General features: G+C 33.1%; 1 protein-coding gene across 1 annotated transcript in view; it reads left to right on the forward strand.

Moving 5' to 3' along the window:
* Positions 1-13,217: 13,217 nt before the first annotated feature.
* The window catches only part of LOC132716448 (uncharacterized), an 88,734-nt gene continuing 86,646 nt past the window's right edge, over positions 13,218-15,305 (forward strand). Inside the window, exon 1 of the mRNA XM_060699726.1 lies at positions 13,218-13,344. The gene's annotated coding sequence lies outside the window, so the exon portion shown is untranslated. The remainder of the gene's footprint in view (positions 13,345-15,305) is intronic.

Raw genomic sequence — 15,305 nt, forward strand, 5'->3', positions numbered from 1 at the left:
GACCTAAGTTGGTATTGCATTTGGACCCCCTTGGGGCAAGGACACCATTACTAAAAATAGAAAAATGGTTTCCAGTTAGGAATGAGATATTGTATTCAAACTTGGTGTTTAGCAAGCTTATATGAAGACCCCGGCTGGTATTGTTTTTGGACCCCCTGGGGTCAAGATGAAGGTCACTGTTACTAAAAAAGAAAAAGTATAAAAGCTTTGGACTTGAAACTTCATAGGATGATAGATCTCATTTAGAAGAAGTGCAGTTTTTAAGAACTGGTACTCTTTTGTTGGCATTTCTTATTTTTTGAGTTATTGCCCTTTGTTAATTTTCATACTTTATTTTTGTCCGGGCCATTTCTCCTAAAGTATAAAAGCTATGGACTAGAAACTTCATAGGATCATAGGTCTCATTAAGAAGAAGTGCAGTGCACAAGAACTGGTACTCTGCATTTCTTATTTTTTGAGTTATTGCCCTTTGTTAATTTTCATACTTTATTATTTTCCAGGCCATACCTCCTAAAGTATAAAAGCTATGGACTTGAAACTTCATTAGGATAATAGATCTCATTAAGAAAAAGTGCAGTGTACAAGAACCGGTACTCTGCATTTCTTATTTTTTGAGTTATTACCACATACTTTATTTTTGTCCAGGCCATTTCTCATAAATTATAAAAGCTATGGACTTGAAACTTCATAGGATGATAGATCTTATTGATAACAAGTGCAGTGCACAGAAACTGCTGTTCTGCACTCCTTTTTTTGAGTTATTGCCCTTTGTTAATTTTCATATTTCATTTTTGTCCTAGCCATTTCTGCTAAACTATATTGTTCACAAGGCGACACATCCGACTCGCGGAGTTCTAGTTTGTTTTAAGTGCCACATTTGACATATGTACATTTTTCAATTTTTATGTTTTTAGAATGATAAATTAAGTAATAACAAGGGCATATGTAAAATATGATAAAATTAATTAATAACAAGGGCCTTTTTGCAGTTTAACAATTGTCCTTGGAGCAATGTTGCTCAGTCAAATGAAGACGGCAAAAGGAAGGTGGAGGGATCCTGTCATGAGTGGAAAGAGATCTTAATTATCACTGGGGCAAAGTTATCTTATTATGAGGGTAGAGAGGGTCCGTGGCCGAGTGGTTAAGGTCCTTGACTTCAAACCACTTGCCCCTCACCACTGTGGGTTGGAATCCCTACAGGGACTTTGAAATCTTTCATGTGAGGAAGCTATCCAGCTAGCTTATGGAACGTCGGTGGTTCTACTCAGGTAACCATTAGCGCCTGAAATAATGCACAGAAGGGTCTTCCTCCAGCAGTAAAGCTGGAACATCGACATCATATAATGACCTATACTGTGTCAGTGTGACGTAAAAACAAAATGAGGGTAGAGGGATATCACCAGAGACCTTAAATATCAAAGGGGAAAAAGTAATCTTATCATCATAGTAGAGGAATATTACCAATAGGGTTTGGGAATATAATTATCATAAGGGCAGTGGAATATAACCAATAGGGTTGAGGAATATAATCATGAGGGCAGAGGAATATTATCAATAGGGTTGAGGGATATAATCATGATGGCAGAGTAATATTATCAGTAGGGTTAAGAGATATAATCATGAGTGCAGAAGAATATTACCAATAGGGTTGAGGGATATAATTATGAGGGCAGAGGAATATTATCAATAGGGTTGAGGGATATAATCATAAGGGCAGAGGAATATTATCAATAGGGTTGAGGAATATAATCATGAGTGCAGAGGAATATTATCAATAGGGTTGAGAGATATAATTATGAGGGCAGAGGAATATTATCAATAGGGTTGAGGGATATAATAATGAGGGCAGAGGAATATTACCAATAGGATTGAGGGATATTATCCTGAGGGCAGAGGAATTTTAGCAATAGGGTTGAGGGATATAATCATAAGGGCAGTGGAATATTACCAATAGGGTTGAGGAATATAATCATGAGGGCAGAGGAATATTATCAATAGGGTTGAGGGATATAATTATGAGGGCAGAGGAATATTATCAATAGGGTTGAGGGATATAATCATAAGGGCAGAGGAATATTATCAATAGGGTTGAGGAATATAATCATGAGTGCAGAGGAATATTATCAATAGGGTTGAGAGATATAATTATGAGGGCAGAGGAATATTACCAATAGGGTTTGGGAATATAATTATCATAAGGGCAGTGGAATATAACCAATAGGGTTGAGGAATATAATCATGAGGGCAGAAGAATATTACCAATAGGGTTGAGGGATATAATTATGAGGGCAGAGGAATATTATCAATAGGGTTGAGGGATATAATCATAAGGGCAGAGGAATATTATCAATAGGGTTGAGGAATATAATCATGAGTGCAGAGGAATATTATCAATAGGGTTGAGGGATATAATTATGAGGGCAGAGGAATATTATCAATAGGGTTGAGGGATATAATAATGAGGGCAGAGGAATATTACCAATAGGATTGAGGGATATAATCATGAGGGCAGTGGAATATTACCAATAGGGTTGAGGGATATAACCATGAGGGCAGTGGAATATTATCAATAGGACTGGGGAATATAATCATGAAGGAAAATTTTGGGATATTATCAAAAAGGTATACAGAAGGGCAAAATCAATAGGATAGAGGTATATTATAACATAAGGAAAGAGGATGGGGATATTTAATTGAAGTATTTAAATGTCCTAGTATCTGAATAACAGTTATAGGAAGATAAATAACAAGAAGATATGACCATTTTAATTCTTGTGAGATGAACCACAATTTGAGGTCATTTTATCATGGTTAAAATAGGAAAGGATGTAGGCAAGTTGTAACATGGCCTACGGTTTATATCAAGGAGTACAATGTAATCTAATATCACTTCTCAATATTTTTTACAAATAGCAGCTTTGCATAAAAGTATGAATAGCCTTTGACAGAGTAAAGGGCATCAATTTTTTCACCAAGCATTGTTAACTCAAAGCGGCCAGCGTAAAATTTGAATGTACAATTATTTTTTTCGGCCACTATTGTGTAAATTGAATAGAAATTTCATGTAAGATGTTATAATATTGAAATAACCACTGGCCCAAGCAGATGACTGCCGTGATAAAATATAATTTACTTTCACAACTTGTATGAATTTTAAATTCAAGTCTTTGTGTTGCTCTTAATAGGGACTTAAATAGGCATTTTAAATTCAAGAAAGTTGACGACCCTCAAATTTGGATGTTGGATGGACAGTTGGTTTAACGGAAATTTACATTTTATATTGTTTAAATCTGATTCAAGATTACATGCAATATTCAGGAGTTCTTAAACCCTTTCTGTGTATGGCAGTAAAATGATTCTATAAATAACCGGGGAATTTTTATTAGGATTTATACTGCTTGCTGAAAAAAAATTACCGTTTCTTTTTTTGAAAGTATGATTTATGCATAAATTTATATTTCACAAAAAATTGCATATTTTTTAGAATTTCTATGTGATCATACCAAAATATTATTTTTTATTTAAAGCTATAATTACATGAAGTATTGATGATACTTTGTATAATGTACAAGTCAAATTATAACCCCAACTATCCAAACATTAGAAATATCTAAAATAGGGTAAAACAGAATCCCTACAGAACGCCCAAAACAGCCAAATTAAAAATGTTGCAGGCTCTGTTTGATTGAGCTTATTCATGGACGGTTTTTGAAAGTTAAAATAAGGCCCCACATTGCGTTAATGTTCACACAATAAATGCCCTGCTCTGGGAGTTGAACATATTTCAAGCTACATGTATTTTGGCACAAAAGCAAGTTTTGCATTGACAACTGGTAACTGCAGGAACATAATTGGCAGGTAAATACATGGCTCATTTCCCTCCAACCCCTTCCTACACTTAGTAAAACTGAATATATATAAATTATGTTTTTTTGTGTCTCTACACAGAAGTGGCAACTTATATAGATCACTTCTCTGTTGTTTGTCTGTCTGTCCATTCATCACAAATTTGTCCGGACTACACCTGAAAAGCTAGCGGTGCAATTTCATCCAAACTTGATTTTTGTCTTAGTAATGGCCCTTCAATGATTTTCTTATATTTAAAGTTTGTCTGGACTACTCCTCTTGTACCACTTTCATTGACACTTCACAGGATTGATCTGTACTTGCTCATATGACTCAGGCTTTTCCGGTTGAATGATTTTGGGCTGATGGCCTTTGAATTGAAAATGTCTTTTGCCCTATTTATGATTTTTAGGTCTTGTGGTACACAGTAGCTGCAACATGCAAGTGGCTATCATGAGGCAACACAAGATCACTGATCGATGCTCTTGTATCTTTATCCTTTCCATGATAAGTATCTTAAATGAACTTGTCCAGGTTTTGATTTCGACAAAACATTTTTAGAAAGATCCAGACTGAACAGGGAACATTGAAGAATTTGATTACATGGCATATGCATGTGTCAGCTAATCTTGGTCTGTACTGGTTGCATAGGTAGAATCTGTTGCCAACAACAGAATAATTGTTAGTATTGTTTTTATTCTTTTCTAGGCAAAATTGTTTGAAGGATGGGTTCTGATTTCTGAAGAAAGTGGAGATTGTGTGTGACTCTATTATTGCATGAATGCTATTTCATCATTTTTATTCCATGATAGCAATCTATCATTGATAAATCTACAGTTCATTAAACTTTATATACAAACATTGTATTATGGCTGTGCAACAGTCCTGTCATTATAGAATATCTTTTTATATCAAACTATTGTTTTAGAATATCTATATAAATTTACGTGGGAGTCAACCATATCAGATGTTGGTTGAACTTGCCTTTACTAAAATAGAACATGGAACTGTATTACTTTAGGGCTTTAATTTGAAATAGGAAAAAGCTGATGTGAATGATGTGTAAAATGGAAATCAGTCTTGAGCAGAGTAATAATTATCTTGATTTCATAATTTAAAAGAGATTAATTTTTGTTATAATGTTTCATTTCAAATTTACATGGGAGTAGATTGTAACAGCTATACTTTATCTTTGCTTAATGCGTATCTGCTATGTTTTATAATAGATTTATGTGTAGGTTGTATTATTGTAATGCATATAAGAGAAATGCTTTATCTGATCTGAAATTAATATGTAGGTTGGGTTTATGCTACTCATATAAAAGAAATGTTTGTGTATCTTGTCACAGTGAGCCGGTGTCTATGTTCAAATGACCATGATGACCTTGAAACACCGGCTTTATTTAAAGCACAAATGGCCATGAGAGCTGTAAAAAGAAAATTTTGTCCAGCTTTCACAGGAGTGATCAATACCATACCTAGTTGTGCATTTCCCAGCACCTTCTTTCGCTAAACAAAATGGCCTCCAGAGCTAAAAAATAGAAAATCTTGTCCAACTTTCACAGGTCAAACTTTACAGGATCGAGTGATCAATATCTGATACCTAGTTGTGCATTTCCCAGCACCTTCTTTCGCTAAACAAAATGGCTTCCAGAGCTAAAAATAGGAAATCTTGTCCAGCTTTGACTTGTCAAACTGCTGTGAAACTTGTCATGAGTGATAGATGTGCCTCATAATGGGCGGCATGTTCTGCTTCGCTGAACAAAATGACTGGGGAAGTTTTAAATAGAAAAATCTTGCCAGGGCGGCTTTCACAGACCAACTTTCTTGCAGGATTTTCACAAAACTTCACAGGAGTGATCAGTACCATACCTAGTTTTGGGAAAAATATGATATTGTGACCAAAACCCTTTCTAGTTTATATAACGAGTTAACCTGTTACTGCAATAATGTGAAAATATATTAAATTTGTCATTTAGAATATGTAACTATATACATACATGTATGTGCAGGAACGCACATGCACACACACACACACACACACACACACACACAGATATTTAACAATAATTATTATTGTGAACTGCAATTGTTTGTTTTTTCATTTGCAAATATATGGACTACATGATTGTTCTTTGATACCTATATGAAATACATATATTTAATAAGTTCCTGAAAAATCTATTAACTGCTGCATCCAAAATGTCATGAAAACAAGTCAAAACAGCTAAATATGTTCTGTGCTAAATAGCAAACTTGCCATTTGATGAAAACTGCACCCTGTCATCATTCTTGAGCAATTTGTAAATGAAAAAAGTGAAATACATGAATTGTATCTTGATTTCATGATTAAAAGGTGATTAATGGTTTTAATGTTACAGTATGAATCAGTATTTTTCAGTATGATAAGCCAATTACACTGGCACCACATTATTCAAGAGGTCATCAGACCTCTCCACAGTGTTTGGCATGATTGCTGGCAGACATCCATTTTTTGCATAATCAAATTGAAGTTAACATATCTCATTTAAAGCCTAAATGACCCTGTCATAAAAAATGTATATGTTATGCGCATGCTCAGCTTCAAAATAATTCACTTTACTTAAACGAAAAAATAACATCGAGATTAAAACACAAGGAAAAATCGGGAAAATATCATTTACATTACTTAAACACTACAAACAGGTGGTTCATTCCTTTAATTCCTATAAATTGTATAAATTGATTCATATTTTCTGAAAAGCATGTTTCATAAAATTGTAACAGTAAACACTACAGCTATGATATCACCAAGTACTTTATATGACGGAGCGAACAACCGAAAGTTTGCTGCTCCAGCTGTGTACCATTTCAGTATCGATCAAAACATAAATGTGTTGAAATAACTTCATTCAATTGAAAATTATACACTTTTATCTTCAATTAGGACATTTTATGCACTTGATGAACTTACCATTTATTTTTCCATTTGTAATTAGTACCAAATGTTGCAGTGAACTAAATATAAATCACGATATTGTACCTTCGTAAAGAATTAAAAACCGCTTTTTTTTTTATGTAAGAAAAAAAAATATTGGTTATATCCATTGTTGTAATTGACAAATTTATGGGCACAATGTCATTGGTAAAGAATGGCTCCATACATATGCAAATGGCATATAAAATTTATACATGTACATGTATTTATAAATATGGTGCTTGACATAAAAGCAACAATTATTGCTTAAACGTGGAAATTTAGAATTTTTTAAGAATTTTATAAATGTGCGAAAAGTGTTGCACAGACTGCCTGCCATATTGAAGTATGTTATCGATTACTTCATTTCACGGTCAATATGCTGAACTATTGCTCTAGTTTTGTCCTGATTTGAATTGTAGACAATCATTCATTTTTAGCTCACCTGAGCACGAAGTGCTCAAAGGTGAGCTTTTGTCATCACTCTGCGTCCGTCGTGCGTCGTGCGTCCTTCAAAAAATGGCGTCAAACTTTTCAAACAACATCTCCTCCTAAACTACATGGCCAATTGCAACCAAACTTTACAGAAATGATCCTTAGGTGGACCCCTTTCAAAGTTGTTCAAAAATTTAAATTCCATTAAAAACTCTGGTTGCCATGGCAACCAATAAGAAAAACTTAAAAAATCTTCTTCTAAAAAACCGTAAGAGCTAGAGCTTAGATATTTGGCATGAAACATCTTCTAATGAGTGCCTACCAAGTTTGTTCAAATCAAAGCCCTAGGGTCAAAATTGGCCCCGCCCCAGGGGGTCATTGATTTTCCCTATATGCATATAGTAAAAACTTAAAAAATCTTCTTTTAAAGAACTCAAAGAGCTAGAGCTAAGATATTTAGCATGAAACATGTTCTAATGGGTGTCTAACAAGTTTGTTCAAAAAAAGCCCTGGGGTCAAAATTGGCTCCGCCCGGGGGTCATTGATTTTCCTTATATGTGTATAGCAAAAAACTTAAAAAAATCTTCTTTAAAAAAACCCAAATAGCTGGAGTTTAGCTATTAAGCATGAAACATCTTCTAGTGAGTGTCTACAAAGTTTGTTCAAATCAAAGCCCTAGGGTCAAAATTGGCCCCGCCCCGGGGGTCATTGATTTTCCTTATATGACTGTGTATAGCAAAAACTTAAAAATCTTCTTTGAAAAAACCCAGATAGCTAGTGTTTAGATATAAAGCATGAAACATCTTCTAGTGAGTGTCTACCAAGTTTGTTCAAATAAAAGCCCTAGGGTCAAAATTGGCCCCGCCCCAGGGTGTCTTTGATTTTCCCTATATGCATATAGTTAAAACTTAAAAAATCTTCTTTTAAAGAACCCAAAGAGCTAGAGCTAAGATATTTAGCATGAAACATGTTCTAATGAGTGTCTACAAAGTTTGTTCAAATAAAAGCCCTAGGGTCAAAATTGGCCCGCCCCCCGGGGGTCATTGATTTTCCCTATGTGCATATAGTAAAAACTTAAAAAATCTTCTTTTAAAGAACTCAAAGAGCTAGAGCTAAGATATTTAGCATGAAACATGTTCTCATGGGTGTCTACCAAGTTTGTTCAAATAAAAGCCCTGGGGTCAAAATTGGCCCCGCCCCGGGGGTCATTCATTAGCTTGACTTTTTTTTTTTCGATATATACATATTATATATATACATATATATTTAATATTTATATATATATATATATATATATATATATATATGTATGTATGTATATGTATATATATATATATATTTATATAGATATATATATATATATATATATATATATATATATATATATGTATATATATGTATATATATATATATATATATATATATATATATATATATATATATATATATATGTATATATATATATATATATATATATACATGCATACATATACAACCAAGTTTGTTCAAATAAAAGCCCTGGGGTTTAAACTGGCCCCACTCCAGGGGCCTATATACAGGTGAGCGACTTTGGGCCATCATGGCCCTCTTGTTAATATCACAGCACAAAAATTGAAATTTAGTATCAGTACTTGGTCACTCACTCACAAATTTCAGGTTCTCATAAAATTTAACAAATGTATGGAGGCATTATGTACAATATGTTTCCTTTATAAACACTAAAGGGTCAATGCACAGGGTGAGCTTTTAGGATCGTTGAATGTCCAGTGTCCGTCGTCCTTCCACATTTGTTTTTTAACACTCTAGTGGTCACATTTTTGCCTCAATCATCATCAAACTTTGTCAGGATGCTTGTCTAGGTAATTGCTCAGATAATTTTGAAAATGAAAAACTAGGTCATAGGAGCTAAAAAATATAAAAATCTTGTTAACACTCTAACAGCTACTGTTTTGATGCAAATACCCTGGAAATTGGTCTGAAAGTTTGTTTTGATGATTTCTAGGTCAAGTTTGAATATGGGTCACCTGGGGTGACTAGGTCACACTGCCCAAATATGGATAAACCTTGTTAATACTCTGGAGGTCACGTTTTTGACTCAAATGTCATGAAACTTGGTCAGGATACTTATCTACTTAATAACTCAGATGAATTAGAAAATGGGTCATCTCGGATGAAAAATTAGGTCACAAGAGCTAAAAATAGAAAAATCTTGTTAACTCTCTTATTGTTTCTGTTGTTATCCAAATATCATAGAAATTGGTCTGCAAGTTTGTTTTGATGATTTCTATATCAAATTCGAATATGGGTCACTTGGGGTCAAAACTAGGTCACACTGCTCAAATATGGAAAAACCGTGATCACATTTTTGACTCAATTGTCATCAAACTTGTTCAGGATGCTTATCTAGGTAATTGCTTGGACGAGTTTGATAGGTCAGGTGAGTGATCTAGGGCCATCTTGGCCCTCTCCTCTAATATTGACATCTGTAGAAACACAAGGATGCTTTTAAAGCCCAAACCAGCAGGGCGACAGATTTTATAAGTCTAAGGGCATCTGCAGATGTTAATGCACGAAAAAGGTGCATTAGTATATATTTGTATTAAGATATGTGTCTAAAAAGTTATTCCTTGTTTCTTTATTTTTTTTAAAAGAAACCATTGATTGTGTGATACTTTCCAAGTGCTAGTTAGTTGTCATTTGATAGTTATATTTTGATAATAAAACTACCGGGCTGTCATTGCATTTAGCTGTTTGGAATTGTACCCTGAGTCATGCATATTAAAAACATGCAACCATATGTTTTTATGGCCTTTGTATGTGTTTATATGTATGAGAATATACTTTTATTAAAATCATAATTAAATTGCCTAATAGTAGATAAAAAGTAAACATTTAATTATAATTACCTCCGTTTCGTAGCTTCTGATAATCAGTCCTCGCATAATAATCGCATTGGATATATATGTACTACAAGTTGGTTATCACTCTTTCCTTTTGTTACGCCTTTTTCAGTCACTTAAAAATGTCCATGACCTGGAATTTTGTTATTAAATTAAGGATTTGGTGTGCACAGCGCTTTTACGGAGGTGTGCTGTGCACAAAAGTGATAACTCTACCCTCCATCATTTTTGAGTTATTGTCCTTTGTTATTTTTCATACCTAATTTTTCACCTGAGTGGAGCATTACTCAAAAAGTCTTGGATGTCAACATGGAAACTTCAAAGGTGGATTTATCTTATTGAGGAGGAATGCTGTGCACAAGAATGATAACTCTACTCTTTATAATTTTTGAGTTATTGCCCTTTGATATTTTTCATACTTTTTGTCCGGATCTTATCTAAAAAAATGTTAGAGGTATCACCTTGAAAGGTGGATAGATCTCATTGAGAAGGAGTGCAGCACACAAGAATGTTAGCCTACCCTGCATTATTTTTCAGTTATTTCCCTTTGTATTTTCAGCCATCAGTATTCACTTAGGTTTCAAATCTGTTATCACTTCGGCATCAGTTTTCATTACCAATTCTTAAAATTGAATTATTCTGCTCTACTACATATAATTATGTTCTTCCAAGGAGCAAACACATTCGGCGGGCTCTTGTTGGCAGTAATATTGTCCAATGCACAAATGATTTAAGTTCACTTAAGCTTGTTAACTTAAGCTTTAGGCACAAACCTGATATAACAGAAATGGATTTAAATCACTACAATGTTGGGGCCCCCGAGATCTAGACGCCTGCAGAAATCATGATCACTAAGTTGAAAAATATCGCTCTTTTTTTGACAATTTTTTTACTTATTTTCTTATATAAATCTGTGTTAGAAGATGCATTAGACGTCTTAAAATGTGTTTCATTGAGTGAAAATGGTAGATTTTAGCATTTAATCATTTAAATGCTTTGTCCAGTTTATACAGGATGACATTTTTCTCAGTGGTAATGTGGTAGGTTTGTCATATTCTTGCATAGCAGACAAGTGTTTCTGTAAGTTTTACCCGTACCGTAAATTTCATCTGGCATGGGGGCTCAGCCGATGAGTCGCATGCCATACAACAACGTCATTTTAGCGCACTTTATGAATGAACCGTGTTAAAATAATCTTCATTTTATAATAGAACTATGTGCGAAGGATGACATCATTTCCCCATTGTTATCAAAGTTATAAATACATCCGCTATTGTAAGAAAAAAGTTATGGACGAAATGACATTAATTTCCATAAAAAATAACTTATTGAGGTAAACTTTTTTAAATATGAAAGAATATGGCAGAATAAAATTATGCAAGAATAAAAATCTGACATATGTTTGCAGTTCAGATCAAAATATCCATCCTTCAGGTACCCGCCCATGGGCGGTAGATCGGCAAGCCTCATCCCTAGGGACGGATATTCCAATCTGAACTGTAACATGACAGACTGATATTATTATTCTCTTTTATTTTTCAACCCTAAACATGCTGATTTTGTATAATTGACTATAGTCAAGCTTTTATCTATGATTATTGTTCATTATCAGTTTTGGAGATATCATGATATAATTTAAAGTTGGTCACGCAGCCTCATGCTAGACTACATATATTGACATAATCATATTGATATTGCATATACTGATACTGGCTGCAATGGCTTATCAGCATGGCTAGAATTAGTCATATTTTCCATGTAATTCCATTGTCATTTGTAAAATGAATAAATTCAAATCCACAGAATCGTACTTTTCTTTTACTGTTGCACTCGTTGTTTATTTTTTCTCTTTCCCAAAATATGGCCTCATTCACAAAGCAAAAACGTATCTTTTTTCCCCACAATTATTAAAATTAATGAAAAATCACAATAATTTATATCATGAAAGTGTAGCTTGTCTTTGAAAAATTGTGAATGACTTAAATTACCATGAGTAACTGAGATATTAAACTTAGATTCAATTTTTTTTTTTTCCCCATTTAATATCTAAGTTTTAACTGTATAAAATAGGATATACTTGTATATTCTTAAATTTTTTATTATTTTAATTGTTTAAAATTTTACTATCCTATACAAGAGTGCAGCTCTCTGATAATCCATAGGAAGTAAATGTACAAATCTTAAATATTTAAATATGTGTGATGTCACATTACCAAAATCGGTGATAATATCTCGTATTTTTTACCATTTTTCATCTCGAATAAAGAAAGAGGGCCTCAAGTGTCACTCGACCTTTCACCTAAAGAGGATATTTATGATCGAATTGCAAAGTAATTATATTTTCGCTACACCTTTACGAGGCCTCGTATTGAAGGGAGAAAGTGCATCGACCGTACGTTTCAAATGTTCAACTTGAGCTTAAGTCAATATACCGATTAATGTCTATTCATTGTGAATGTACAGTTGCGCAGGAATATCAATAGATATATCCATTGAAGGCCGGTGTTAAAATCCAATAATTCACATTTTAAATATTTACATACTTTCAATGGTTTTGCAGTGATAACAAAAAAAACGTCAATAGCCATTCTCAATAATAATAACGCCAAAGTTATAGATTTACCTGTTAGAACATGGCAATCTTCATTGAATGAAATAGTTTTAAAGCAATTATGAAGAGTTTTTTTATTATTATTAATTTTTTTTCATTTGCCACTCATTGCCATGTTAGTCATTTGGGTCATTCCCCTAAAGGGGCCCTGAAAACCTTGCAACGATTGTTTTTCCATATGGATTGAAATCAATGTGAAAGTCTCGCAAGTCCAATATTTCAGTTAGAAGCGTGCTACATATAGCATATCCTGCATAATGCAGCTAATAGTGTTTATGCATATATATTGCCTGTTGTACTACATATATAGATTTATTGACACGCATGTATGACGTTTAGATACACTTCTACAAGAAACAAACAAACTACTTAAAGTAAAAGTTTTGTTTTATTTTTGGCAACTTTACATCAACTTATGCACACGTTTGGCCAAACTGCAATATTCTTCAGGCTGAATAGTGTTACAAGTTTTCCATTTCAGGGGGAAAGAATAAAACAGATAATTCACTGAATCTTGTATGTGGGATTTTTGCTGCCAGCGTGGAAGAGAACAATGCTTAATTCAAGAGGATATCAAAATTATCTTTGACAAAAAAGTAAGATTGTTTTTATCAGATCTTATATATTATTATATTATACTAGTTACTGGTCGGGGACCACCAAAACTGGACAACCACCAAACCCGGACGGCCCCGAAAATGCTTACTTTAGTATTTTCTTTGTTCAGTGGTTGTCAGTCACTCTTTTATCAACAATAAATGCATGTTTCTTCTATAATTTAGAAAATAAATTTATTTCAACCTCCATAAATGGTAATATTTTAATGTCTATTTCAAGAATGTTGACGTTAAAATTAGGGCATCAAGAAAGCAATGCATGATCTCATATACCAGCTTTAATCATTTGCAGAGTAAACAATAGAATTTCCAAAACTTCAGCATTTGTTTTAGGTCTCTGAGTTGGAAATTATGAGATCTGTATGGAAAAATGTTCAAAAAGTGTCCAGTTGATGGTCCCCAACCAGTACTTTTAATGAATATTTTTATTTTTAACATTTGAAAGGGGGTCAGGTGACAGTGTCTCCCTCTCAACCTAGGGATTGTGAGTTAGAGCTTTACTTTATGGTTAAGACTATAATTATTGGCTTATCCAAGTTATCAAAGAAATTTTCTATGCTCAAACTCAGAACTCTTTTTTTATCTGATTGGTCATAGCTCAGAATGTTACATTGACCAATGAAAATCCTAAGATGTGAGACTGAACTCAGAAAAAAAAATTTATAAGCTTAGTACTAGTTAGTTCCAGGAAGTAGGCCAGAAAATGATTCAAACAAGTTTCAAGCTTTTACCGCAATAGTATATGTGTAAAATCTATACTAAATATTTAAATTTACAAGTTATTTTACTAAATCTGTATAATTTATGCTCTTTGGCTTAAACTGTTCATTAAGCAGCCATCATTTTTGAAAAAATTGTCTTAGGGACTCCAAATCTTGAATTGTAGGTTCTCAGTTCGAATAGGCATTTAACAAGGGTCTTTTAACCTCATGAAAATGTGATATTTGATTGAAGTTATAGTGTGCCAGTTATTTAATTGAAACTATAGTGTGCCAGTTATTTGATTGAAGTTATAGTGTGCCAGTCATTTAATTGAAGTTATAGTGTGCCAGTTATTTAATTGAAGTTATAGTGTGCCAGTTATTAAATTGAAGTTATAGTGTGCCAGTTATTTAATTGAAGTCAAAGTGTACCAGTTACAGTATGCCAGTTATTAAATTGAAGCTATAGTGTACCAGTTATTAAATTGAAGTTATAGTGTACCAGTTATTTAACTGAAGTTACAGTGTGCCAGTTATTTAACTGAAGTTATAGTGTGCCAGTTATTTAATTGAAGTTATAGTGTACCAGTTTTTTTACTGAAGTTACAGTGTGCCAGTTATTTAACTGAATGTTCAGTGTGCCAGTTATTTAATTGAAGTTATAGTGTACCAGTTATTAAACTGAATGTTCAGTGTGCCAGTTATTCAATTTAAGTTATAGAGTGTGTCCGTTATTTGATTGAAGTTATAGTGTGTCAGTTATTTAATTGAAGTTATAGTGTACCAGTTATTTAATTGAAGTTATAGTATACCAGTTATTTAATTGAAGTTACAGTGTGACAGTTATTTAATTGAAGTTATAGTGTGTGTCCGTTATTTAATTGAAGTTATAGTGTACCAGTTTTTTAATTGAAGTTATAGTGTACCAGTTATTTAATTGAAGTTATAGTGTACCAGTTATTTAATTGAAGTTATAGTATACCAGTTATTTAATTGAAGTTACAGTGTGACAGTTATTTAATTGAAGTTATAGTGTGTGTCCATTATTTAATTGAAGTTATAGTGTACCAGTTTTTTAATTGAAGTTATAGTGTACCAGTTATTTAATTGAAGTTATAGTGTGTCAGTTTTTTAATTGAAGTTATAGTGTACCAGTTATTTAATTGAAGTTATAGTGTACCAGTTTTTTAATTGAAGTTATAGTGTGCCAGTTTTTTAATTGAAGTTATAGTGTGACAG

This window comes from Ruditapes philippinarum, unplaced genomic scaffold (genome assembly GCF_026571515.1).
Source record: "Ruditapes philippinarum isolate M1 unplaced genomic scaffold, ASM2657151v2 ctg937_1_1_1_1, whole genome shotgun sequence".
Classification (NCBI taxonomy): Eukaryota; Metazoa; Mollusca; class Bivalvia; order Venerida; family Veneridae; genus Ruditapes; species Ruditapes philippinarum.